Source organism: Callionymus lyra, chromosome 6, assembly GCF_982586985.1.
Source record: "Callionymus lyra chromosome 6, fCalLyr1.hap1.1, whole genome shotgun sequence".
Classification (NCBI taxonomy): Eukaryota; Metazoa; Chordata; class Actinopteri; order Syngnathiformes; family Callionymidae; genus Callionymus; species Callionymus lyra.
The window spans coordinates 5,293,950-5,306,887 of record NC_141823.1 but is presented as its reverse complement, the minus strand read 5'-3'; the positions used below and the strand labels follow the sequence as shown (position 1 = coordinate 5,306,887).

Sequence of the window (12,938 nt, the reverse complement as noted above, 5' to 3'; positions counted from 1 at the left end):
CTGCAAGGGTCGGCGGAGGAGGGCAGGTGGAGTGAGGCGAGGAGAAGGCACAAGTAATCGGGAAAGTAATGGCAGGCGAGAGGAAAAAGAGAGAGAAAGAAAAAAAAAGACATGAAACTTTACACAAAGAGAGCCGCTTAAAGAAGAATCAGTGGCAGCTGTGGGTGGAAGCATGGGCTCTGCAAAAGGAGGAGAGTTAGATTCCATTCCGCCCCCAGCGGTTTCCTTCTGATCTAGAGATAGAGACTTTCAATCACAGCGGGAATCAGAGGGAGATCGAGACCTTGAGGTGAAGATTCGTAAGAAACACCAGCAGACGCACCAGACCAGGAGTCAGCAGAAACAAATTAATCCTGGACTTAGGAGATCAAAGTATGGACGTCGAACAAATATGTTGAGATGCAGCACAGGATCTAGATGTTGATGGTTTCGCTCCTTATATGACGTTAGTTTAGCGCTTAAGTTATAAAGTTCCACATATTATGGGTGCATATTATGGGATGTTGGTCTCCATGATACCATCATTGTCCGGTTTTCCAAGATTTGATCGTTCTCAAGGACGTACGAAGGCTCTTTAAGAAGGGTTTAGCTAAGAAGGAGCGCTAAGATACGGCTGTTTCCCAGACCCGTTCTTAACTGAAGAGAACCTTAAGATCAAGACTAGGAGACTTCGTAAGAAACTCTGAGTTGGCTTCTCTGAGTTTAATGACATCAGTTTCATGATATCTTTAAGTAAAAAAAATAAAAACTTTACTCATTTTGTGATAAGATTCCTACGCTCATGAATGCATCATTGGCGTATGACGATCGTTGTAGAAAAAGTTAAGGCGTGTTTCTTCTGTTCTCTTTTGCATATATGTTGATTTATTTTATTGTCAATACAACAGGTGAGTTTTATGTTGTATTAAAGACTAATTTTACTCACAAATGTTACTAATGTTGAATGGTTAAGTCATAGTCGTATTGTAAACACATACATGCAGATATGTGTGAAAAACCTAAACGTGTTATTCAACAGAAACTTTTTTCATCAAGCATTGTTTTATTACTTGTAAAAGTAAACGACATAAATGTCCGTGACATTGATCTCTGAGCATTTGAGGCTAAGAAGACAGTGAAGAGTGAGTCAGCTCCATCTTACATTTCCTTCTTAGTGCAAGATGTTCTTAAGCTAAGAGCGACTCTGGGAAACACATCCTTCCTTCCCAGCCTTTCTTAAGAGTGCTCCAAAGAAGATCGTAGCTCAAGAGCTTCTTTTCCAATCTTTGAAATCCAGTCCATTGATGAGTAAGTTACCATCCGTTGGGAAACATTTTACAGGCCACTGCACCAATTGAAGAGCAGAAGAAATACTGTAATACAGCTGACCTATGTCTGTACTTTGAATGTTGAATTAGCACCTTTGTCTCAAAAAATAAGAGTTTTGCCATTAAATACTACAAATAGTTGTACAGAAATTCCAAATTTTAACTTTGAAAAGCATGTCATGAAGGACCATGACGAAAACAAACCATCAGCTATTGTTTAGGACCAAGTGGTGAATACATGGAGGTACGTTTATTGAAGGTAATACTTCTATAGCGTATTCAACTGTGATTCCTCTTCGTCCAGACACAGTCCAGGTTTGAGCCGTCGTCACCAAGTTACCCCAAAATTGAATTGCATCTCGAGGAAACATCGCAATGCCCTCAATTTAATTTTGAATAGACCAAATCATCAATCTCACGGAATGTTGATGGATTAGACATGAGATTGAAATAGAGACATCAGACATCAGAGTGACAACATCATCCTTCATACCGGTCATGTGAGGTCAATGGTATTGTTTGAGAAGCAGATTGAAAAGATGATTTTAAATGGATATAGAAGATAGTTAGGTGCCCACAAATATTATTTCCAGCGACAGAGAAAGATGTTTTTCAGGATCAATGTGTAGATTGTATATGTACCAGCCTGGTGAAGGTTAGTGAGGTTTTAGAGAAACTTTCGTGAGCCCTCTAATTTTGGATCATCAGAAATAGAGTCAGAGGGACATGTTTGAACCCAGAAAGGCTCTGGTAAATCCAACTGTGGACCTAGTTCTGGAAATGATCTCGATGAAGAGTGTTGTTGGCAGGTTGCTCTCATCTCTCTTGAGGTTCAGAACTTCGCTCCCTCTCCGGAAAGTGTGTCAATAAACGACCGACTGCGACCAAGTTACTTTAGCTCGCCCACAATAACTTCAGCAGGGCTCAGTATTCGATCTAAAAGTGCAACAATTTCCTCTGAAGCTACCGTGTCAAGGCCTTGTCTGGCCTTTTATAACTCAACAAATTGAGTGGAAAGTTTCATAAAATGAATAAAGAAAGTGATTTGATAAAAGATTGTAAAATTGGTGCTGAAATTTGTACCAAAGATGATGTTTTTTCCTATAGACTGTTATATACAATACCAGCTGAAGTACCTGGCCTTGCAAAAGCATTTCTTTAAGATACGAAAAATGTGACGAAGGAAGCTTTTAAGCTTAAAGAAGGCTAGAAAATGTTGGAGGACTTGCGGCTTTTTCACTAACCTTCCTTGGAATGAGACAAAGAAAACAACTAATCACAACCTCAATAACACTAATAATAAGGGAGTCATTAGTTAGTTTTCTGCCAATATCCAAAACTAAAACTTACTCCAGACACAGAGCAGTTGGAGGTCAGTTTGAGTCCAAGACAATCTCTGTAGCACCGTGAAAGAACCAAGCTGACTCGAGTGACCTTTATAGATACAGTTATTGTGTTAACCCGTGTGCTATCGCTGGGTCAAGGTGACCCGGTGGCTGCGAAAAAACAAACATACACATACTGCGAAACACATACTTATGATACAAAAGAGTCACACAACACAACAACACACACACAATTCTTACAGCACGGCTCAAATATATCTCTACAATAAAGGTCAATCCGCCAAAAGGCATAACAAGCTACAAACCATTTTCTGAAACAAAAACAAAACTAATTTAATCACCTTTTGTTCACGCAAATCTTTCATCCGATGGCAAATATTTGTTCGGCTAAAACAAACAAAATAATCAGTCATTTAAAAGCATTTCCAATGTCAGGCCCGGTGCGGTCGGATCATTAAAAAACGATTCTCCACCTTCATCGTCGCGGCGCTAAATGCTATTATTCGCCTGTGTAACCGTGTGGATCGCGGTCACCTCGGCCCAAATCACATCTCCGGCCCCTCCGTCGGGCGACAGACGGCAGACGCCGCCGTCTCCCTCCAAAAACAATTACACGCCAATCTACGACGTGAAATGAGTATTAGAGTTTTAATCTCGGGAGAAAGAACGGCTCCTTCTTCACCCCGAGAGCAGGAAGTCTGACCGACTTTTCCGACCTTCCGTCTTCAATCCCAGATCCTCCACCCTTCCCTCTCCAGTGTCTCCTCTGAGATCGTCCGCTCTGGACGCAGCTGGTTAAACGCCTGTCGGATTAAATGTTGTTGAGCCTGCAGTCGTCGGATTAGCATGTTGGGACGGAGCATTGCATGTGGATGAGGTGAGATGAAAAATTCCTGCTTTTCTCTCACGCAGCAAAACATTTATGTTTATTTATTTTCACACCTTGAGTTTAAGCAGTTTTTGTTTAACCAATTTTACATTTACTGTCTTGAACCAGGAGCAGCTAATTCCTTTCCCTCGGACATCAGAATCAATACTTATCGGAAGTCTCTGTATAACTGTTGACATCCATAATCTCTGTCTCTTTTCTTAATTACTGGCATTTTCATACTTCAGGATATAAACATAACCTGACGGGCCACATAAAATGAACTTGGCGGCCTATATTTGGCCCACGGGTCATGAGTAATACATGTGTCGACCAAGCAAGATTTAATTGTTGTTTTTATAAGAAATTGATTTAAAATTAATAAATATTGTGACTTGTATAAATAACCTAACTAACTAATAACCTTTTTCCCAATATTGAAGTCTGAAGTCCCTAATTACGACCATGTTTAGAACTTATTACTTTATAAAGTTAGTTTGAAATCTGGGCAAACGAGAGGTTACGAGAGTCCATTATGACGTAACTATGGCTTCGCTCCTCCTCCAGCCAGCTGCAATCACGCCTCGCTTTGTTTATACAACGAGTCCCTTGGAGGTGGAGACTTCCGGGATTGATGACGCGTTGTCAAACCTCCACGTTTGACCAATCACAACAGAGTGGGTGTGGTTATGGTCAACAAGATTTAATCTCCGGAAAAAACTAAGTGTTTTAAGTGGGCGGAGCTTAAGATCATTTTCTAATGTCAATATTTCAATGAAAATAGACACTGATGATACAATAGAGTCACACATCACAACAACAACACACTTAAATCTACACATTAGTTGACCTTCAAGATAAATTGACCTTCACATAATGAAAATTACATGAAAATACACTATTAAAAATCATACTACTGAAGGATTGTGGCCTCTTCGTCTCACTCCCTCCTATAGAACTCAGTATTGTGCTGATATTTTGAACAGTTAGCATTCGTGCACATGCTACTTTTTTCGTTGGAAAGCTCGATGTTTAAAATAAGTGTTCACACAGATGGTTGTTTGAAATACGAGCGTCAAATCCAACGGGTCCAACGATTGGTCGACGAGGATAGAGAAGAATCATCAAGGTCATGAAGTTGGTCTCCATGAATATTCATTTGGCTTCGTCTCCACACGTTCACTGCGGCTCCACAGACTAATCTTTCCAGAGAACAAACAAAAGTATCCGATCAATATTGAGTCTCATCTCCATAAGCCTGAGTCCACACGAGCAAACAGACCTGTTTGTTGGTTCAAGGATGAAGTGGAATCGACCAATCGTGTGCGATCGTGACATGTAGCGATTGACGGAGGAAAATAAGCTTCTGATTCCTGACCAGTGGTTTGACGACGCTCACGGTGGTCGCGGGTTCGATTTCAGCTACATGTGATGTTGTCCCTCAGACGCTTAACCATTGAATTCTCCTGATTTCTCGTTCTTTGATTTCATCTCAGAGCAAGTTTCTGAATTTACAAAGACCAAAACACCAACCTTATCTTAGCCCTTGTGATATATCAGGGTCAAAGTGACCCCACAAGGGATACCACAAATATGTCTTTTGCTCACAGCCTTCTGGTCACCTTCACTCAAAGACAGCACAAGGATACCACAAACACATTTGTTTTCAGGAATTCGTATCACCTTGACCCAGAGACAACACAAGGGATACCACAAATACATTTGTGTTCAGGCCTTCATATCACCTTGACCCAGAGATAACACAAGGGAGACCACAAACATATTTGTTTTTGTTTTCGGGCCTTTGGTCACCTTGACCGAGAGACAACACAAGGAATACCACAAACACATTTGTTTTCAGGTCTTCGGGTCACCTTGACCCAGAGACAACACAAGGAATACCACAAACACATTTGTTTTCAGGCCTTCGGGTCACCTTGACCCAGAGACAACACAAGGAATACCACAAACAAATTTGTGTTCAGGCCTTCGTATCACCTTGACCAAGAGACATCACAAGGAATACCAAAAACACATTTGTTTTCAGGCCTTCAGGTCACCTTGACCCAGATACAACACAAGGTATACCACAAACATATTGGTTTTTTTTTCGGGCCTTTGGATCACCTTGACCCAGAGACAAAACAAGGGATACAACAAACACATCTGTGTTCAGGCTTTCGGGTCAACTTCACCTTGCTTCAGACCAATCACAAGCCTTCATTTCCTGTTTACAAGATGCTTTTCTTTAATTTTAAAGTTTTCATTTCTCCCTCTTTTCTTGCCTCGTTTCTTCAGCGAACTTTGAAGTCTATTAATAGAACGAAGGTATTTGTTTACCCGCCTTTTCATTAGACGAGTCACTTAATCACGGTAAACAGCGGCCGCATCAATCAGCGGCTGCTTGTTCCCACCGACGCCGTTTAATTCATGCGTAATTACATGTAATATTCAGAGCGCGGCGGCGATCGCGATGTTTACGTCGACGACGGAGGAACCAGAACATCCGTCTCTCCTGAGGATCCGAATCACAAATGATGTCGGGGATGGAAACCCTCGTCTTCCTCCACGCACTGTGTCCTATTATGCAGCCCAGATCTCCCACAATGCTCAGGGTTTCGCTCCGGAGAGATCGCGCATTAATGCCGAAAATGAAAACGGGAGGAGAAGACGGAGACGAGATAGAGAGACTGAAAGGTTTTTTCTTTTTTTTTTCCTTCTTTGATCACAAAAGAGAAAATGATGGTCGAAAAGTGAGGTTTTTTTTAACAATGAGATTTAAAACGTTAAAATCTATTAATTTTGAGAAACAAAGAAGCCATGAATGGAAATATGTTCCAACTGTAGAGTTAGTGACGCCATCAATCGGTTCCTAAAAGGGCAACCAATCAGAGAGCATCTTTTCGTAAGGCGCTGGTTGCTAATGGATCGGAATGTGGATAAAAAAAGGTTTTACAAGAAAAACAAAACTCGTAAAGACACATGTGTACTTGGGTGACTTAGGTCAGTCTGTCAAACTGAGCCTGAGAAACCTGGGTGTTGTTTTTGCAGAAAACATGTCTCTAGTTCAACACTGAAGAAAACTGACCACAAACTGTTTCAACTGAGAAAAATCTCTACGCAAAAAACACGATCTTGATCTTATAATCCATGTGTTTGTGTCGTTTAAACTATTGTAACAATTTATTTTGGTGTCTAAACAAGAAGGATGTGTCTCGCCTGCAGTTCATACAAAACTCTGCAGCCAGAATTCTGAGTTGCTCTAGTAGAAGAACTCACATTTCCCCGATCCTTAAAACTGCAGCGAGAATTCTGAGCCGCTCTAGTAGAAGAACTCACATTTCCCCGATCCTTAAAACTGCAGCCAGAATTCTGAGCCGCTCTAGTAGAAGAACTCACATTTCCCCGATCCTTAAAACTGCAGCCAGAATTCTGAGCCGCTCTAGTAGAAGAACTCACATTTCCCCGATCCTTAAAACTCTGCCGCAAGAATTCTGGGACTCCTTTGTTTGTCTCATGTGTCTCGATCTTTTAAAGTATATATTTTATTCATAAGATTGTTAAAGCGCTTTGTGACCCTGGTCTAGAAAAGCACTTTGCTAAACACCTTTACCTACTTACTTACTTACTAATAATGAAAAAATATCAATGTTATTGATAATTCCTACTAAGAAATAATTTGGTACATAGATTTTATTTTATTTAAAAATACTACTCCTCCCAATAAAATAATAATACAAATTAAAACAGTTAATTAAATCACTAAAAAAGAAGTAAAAAAAAACAACTAAAAAAACACAGATCTAAAATAATTAAAAAACAAATAGAACATGCTTTTAAATATATCCACATACCAAAAATATCCACATTTTAACGCAAAAAAATTCACCAAAATGTCTATAAATGTCATTTTCTTTAATAACCTAATTTCCTTTTATTTCATTTCATCTCATTGAAACTAAAAACAAATATGTTGAAATATATAAGTTTCATTTTTGAGTTCCTTGATGAGTTAATCAGGATTTTCCTGGACAGGTTCAAAGCTTCAGGTTGGATTGAACAGAGAAGGTTTACGTTCCTGTCATGAGGCGAGTGTGCGAGTCCAGATAAGAGCGAAACCTTCTCTGACGGACGCGGGTCACGAGCCGGACTCATGAAAGACTGTCAGGAAGGTCATCAGGCGGGTCTGCGAGGCGGAGCAGCAGAAAGTGACAGTTCTCAGAACCTTTCCTGCCGACAAAGGAGCCGCGATCAATTATTTATTTGGGGATTTAGCCTCAGATTTCTGTGTCATCAGGTCTGTGAAGATTCATTAAAAAAACATTCGTCCAGACCTCGGGGAGCAGAGACTTGGAGAGGCTTCGACTCCTCGGCTCACAAGAGTCGGTTTAATGAATACAAGAGAAATATGGAACGTTGGTCATTACTATGGAATTATATTTCCTGACACTGAACGTTTACAGCATCAAAATATAAATTGTTTACAGAAAACATTAATTCTAACATTATTTTATTGCAGCCCTTTTTTTTTCCAATGCATGAAAACATTCAGTGTAAAATTCAACGTGTTAAATAATTCAATGTAAAGAATCCATTGTAAACTATTAAATGTTTGAATTAAATTAAATCTGTTTTAAATAAATTCAGTGTAAAATAAATTTAGTGTAAACATCCCAAGAGAAGTAATCGATCCACAAATATTTTTTACACTGGATTTATTTACATTGAAATTTATGATGCTTTGTTTACGCTGATTATGTTGAGAGTGTGTTCATTTATTTCCATTTCATTACACGCTGAGAAAAGTAAAATCAACTAAAATACTACAATGTTTTTAATCTTTTTTCTTAAATTCCACGTCTGATTTTGATGCTGTGTTATAGATATATATTTATTAGTGATGTGTTGATGAAGCTTCATGAAACAGTGTCATGTTGTTCAGAGGTCAGTAGGTGGCGCCATCAGTTTAAAAATGATGTTTCATTAGAACAGTTGTTTAAAACAAAGGAAAATGATGCAGAGACGCCATCTAGTGGACTCTGAGCATAATGACACTGTTTCATGAAGCATTGACATTCGTCATTAGGCCGTGACATTTATTAAGCTAAATAAGCTACAATTTTATTCTTGTATATATGATTTTTCAACTAACTTATAAAAAATGTTTTGAGGGATTAATATATTCTCGAAAAATGACACAGAAAAAGTAAAAAAGTGTTTTGTTGAAATGTAAATGAATAATAAATACAAAAAACATTTGTAAATGCATTAGAACCATTTATACATGATCATACTTTGACATTACGAGGGCCGCACTTTGCCTAGGTCTGACTTAAGGGAAAGTTCGCTTAAGTTTCTTTGTAATCGACGTGCTCTAACTAGTGATGGTTGATGAAGCTTCATGAAACAGTGTCATTATCTTCAGAGTCCACTAGATGGCGTCTCTGCACTATTTACCTTTGTTTTGAACAACTGTTCTAATGTAACATTATTTTTAAACTGATGGCGCCACCTACTGACCTCTGAACAACATGACACCGTTTCATGAAGCTTCATCAACACATCACTAGCACTAACTCATCAGTTTACACCGACACCAAACTTTGGAAGCGGCTCTCAGTCGGTCCTGCATCCGTGGCAGACAAAAACATATTTGATATGATTGGAATCTATGGCGTGAAAATAAGCTCTCAGAGTTGAAATCACAGGGAAAAATGACCATTTTTCACTGCACACTCTCAGTATGTGCCGTGAAACACTGGTTGGGAATCACTGATCTATAGGCTCCTTGAGTTTAAACATGTTTTAAATATTAAAACGTGACACGTAAATCACATTTTCTCTCCACTATTCACCTCATTGTTACTGTTTTTCTCCGCTGGAAAGTGCTCTGACATCAAACACGTATAGCACCCGTGTTCAAATCCGAAACGACAGAATGTTTCTTGGCCGACTCCTCGCCTCATCCATCACCATCAGAGCCCGACAGACGTGGGCGAGCGCTGAGGGATCAGCCCGAAAAAAAGCCCCTAACAAGAGCATTTACCTGCCCTTTAAAACCCTGTCAGGAGCTTTTACGAACAGCTCACTTTCTGACACCGACGCGTTTGTATTTCATGTTCGCCCGACTTTTTAATTGCCGGCGTTATTGTGGGAATATATAAACCAGGAGGGAGGGTCCATAAACGTCTCACCAGAAGTGGTTAATACGACCGTTAGTCACTGATATTACACGTCATGAAGCGCTTCACTAACTACATTCTGAGGAGAATTGCTTTCTGGGAAATGTACGAAAACAGCAGAAGCAGTTAAAGTAGAAAATATCTCTTGGTTTTTTTTACTGACTTCTGCTTGATAGTTTCATCATCACTGAACAGAGAACATCTTAAGAACTTTAAGATAACGAATGCAAATAAAGAGAAAAAATGGCCATCTTGACCATAACAATAATATTTAACCTTTTTTTTCTGCTATTTAAATATTCCCTCAGTTGTTTTCTCATGACATCTGTCGACTCTAATGACCTTTTCATGACCTCCAACCAAGATTTAATGGTAAAAGGTGAAGTAATTAAGAACAAAAAATGACCAAAACTGCCGATTCTCAAGCTCTGGAGTGGGTTTTTTTGGACTGTGGGAGGATATTGGAGTAAACCCATACAAACACAGGAAAAGCAAACTAACTCCACATAACTGAAAATGAACCCAAAACCTACACAAAACAAAAAACACTACACAATCTATAGAAATACTTATTTTTCACACAGTATGACCTTTGCTATTTTCCCAGGGTTATATTATCTCTACTGTCTGTATTTAAAAAAAATACATTTTATACTAAATACCTTTTTTTTACACTTACTTAGATCTTTATTTTCTTATTCTTGTCCACAATTTTAATGACTTCTTAATATAAAGCCACAAAGCCTCGTGAAGCTTCACTTCTATCTCGACTGAGTCAACCTTCAGTATCGTATCATATTTTGTCTTATTTTCATGTGATTCTCATCTGATGAACTAGTTGTAGATTCGAAGCTTCATGAAGCCTCACTTTCTTCTGCAGTGTGTCCTGTGTCAGTCTACGTTATCATATTATATTTTTGTCTGACTATTATCTGACTGACTCAAAGCTTCATGAAGCCTCACTTATTCCGGGTCATCCTACAGTTTCTGTCATATTTATGTCTTTTTTTCATCTGATTCATCACCTCATCATATGCTCGAAGCCTCATGAAGCCTCACTTCTTTCTTCACTGCATCAGCCGACAGTATCAAATGATATTTTTGTCTTATTCTCATCTGATTCATTTACTCATCATATGCTCGAAGCTTCATGAAGCCTCACTTATTCCGGGTCATTCTACAGTTTCTGTCATTTTTTGTCTCTTTTTCATCTGATTCATTAACTCATCATAGACTCGAAGCATCATGAAGCCTCACCTTTTTCTTCACTGCATCAGCCGACAGTATCAAATCATATTTTGTCTTGTTTTCGTCCGAAAAATTCAATAATCCATTATCGACTCAAAGCTTCATGAAGCCTCATGAAGCCGCCTTCACTCACAGTATTGTAAGATCTTTTATTCTATCATTATTAACTCATTGTTGAATCGAAGCATCGCGAAGCCCCACGTGCTTCATTCTCCTGTGAAGTTTTGTTGCGATTTTTCCGTAGAATATACAGAGTATTTCGAACGTACGTGCATGTTTTTTAAAAACGCCACATTACCGAGAATGAAGCGTAGACGCCGTGTTGGGACGAGACTTTTCCTGAAACTCGGCGCTAAGCTGCAGATCTGAGCGTCGGCAGCGACACTCTAAGCCCATTGATGTCTGGAGTCTGCTAGCAAACCTGCCGACGTCTGTCTTATTACTCTCCTTTTTTTATTCCCTCTCCCCAAAAAATGGTCCGCCATCATCCCTCCCTGAATAAAACATGGCGGGGAACGAGTGACGAATCGCGGCCACTTTGAAAGTCGATTTAAAGCCTCTCCTCACTGCCGTGGTCCTTGTCAACGCCGACGACACGCATTGGAAATTAAATTAGTCATCGTTAAACAAAGGACAGTGTCGGCGGCGCCGGAGTTGAGTGATGGATGTGTTAGTAAATAGTGACCTAAACAAAGTCCTCTCGGCGCAGCTTGACGGAAACATAATGAGGGAGAGAGAGAGAGAGAGAGAGACGACGGGATTAATGCGACATCTCTTCGATAATCACTGCAGGAAGAGGGAAAGTGGAGGAAGATTTGAAGACGGAAAAGAAGAAACTTTGTGTGTTTGAATGACAGCGAACGCAGCATGAATGGAGGTATGGATCAACGCTTGATGGATCACAATTATAAATGTTTAGACAGTTACTATAGAAACGTCTCTATCTGTCATAATTGCACGCAAAATCAACATTGTTGTTTTAAAAGTAACACAAAAGAGGATTGTTGAAATATTTCTCCATCTTTGTTGAATCAATAAACCGTTGAGACGCTTGTTTGTTTGAAATAAACTGAACTTTCCATCAGAGTAAAGGCAGATATAACTTTATTGATCCCTCAGGAAAATTCCTTTGGGAAATTAAAGGTAGAAAAGTCATGTTGGATGATTTACGTTTCAAATAAATAGAAATGTAGAATCTATTTTCAAACTGAAATAGGTCCAGGTTTGTTTCTTTCTGCCATATTTTACAGTCAAATTCATGCACAAGCAAACTTTTAAATCAATACTAGTTGACACAACAACAATTATGATGTTCCATATTCAGTCTTTTCTCTGTATTTAAGTGACTTTTTTAAGAGAGCAACAATTAAACTAATGATATAGAACTGTTTTCGACAGCTCCGCTCTCTTTTACGTAGATATTTCATCTTCTTGTCTCTTAAATAATGATAAAAAGTGTTTTTAAAAAGTTATTATTCGTCATATTAAAGGTTTTTTTTCCATAGTTAAAATTGTGCTGGTGAAGCTTCATGAAACTCAATGTCACTCTCTGCTCTATACTATATTGCTCTGAACAGCTTTTTCATTGAAATCAAATGTAATTTTTGGTCTGAGAGCGCCACCTACTGACCTTTAGGTAAACAACACTGTTTCAAGAAGCTTCATCAGCCCATTTGTTCCCATGGTTCTGAAGAATTTTTGCATATATATATATATTGAGAGTATTTTATTTATTTAATAAAAATGTATTTAAAACAAGATAAGATAAAACAAGATTTTAGCTTCTATTTAAAATTGTATATTCAAATGAATGGCATCATTTACTTTTTAAAAATGTTCATATTAAGTTTTTTCAAGTCACAATATTGAAAGTGGCCCCAAATAAAATGGAATTTTCCTAAATGCACATCTTTTTTTTTTTGTTCCTGTATTGAAATAGGGATCAACACAAATTAAAGTATTGATATAAGGTAATTGGACCAATTAT

General features: G+C 38.6%; 1 protein-coding gene across 4 annotated transcripts in view; it reads right to left on the bottom strand.

The window, feature by feature from the left end:
- shf (Src homology 2 domain containing F) overlaps positions 1-12,938 on the bottom strand; it is a 130,608-nt gene that overhangs the window by 25,815 nt on the left and 91,855 nt on the right. The window lies entirely within an intron of this gene.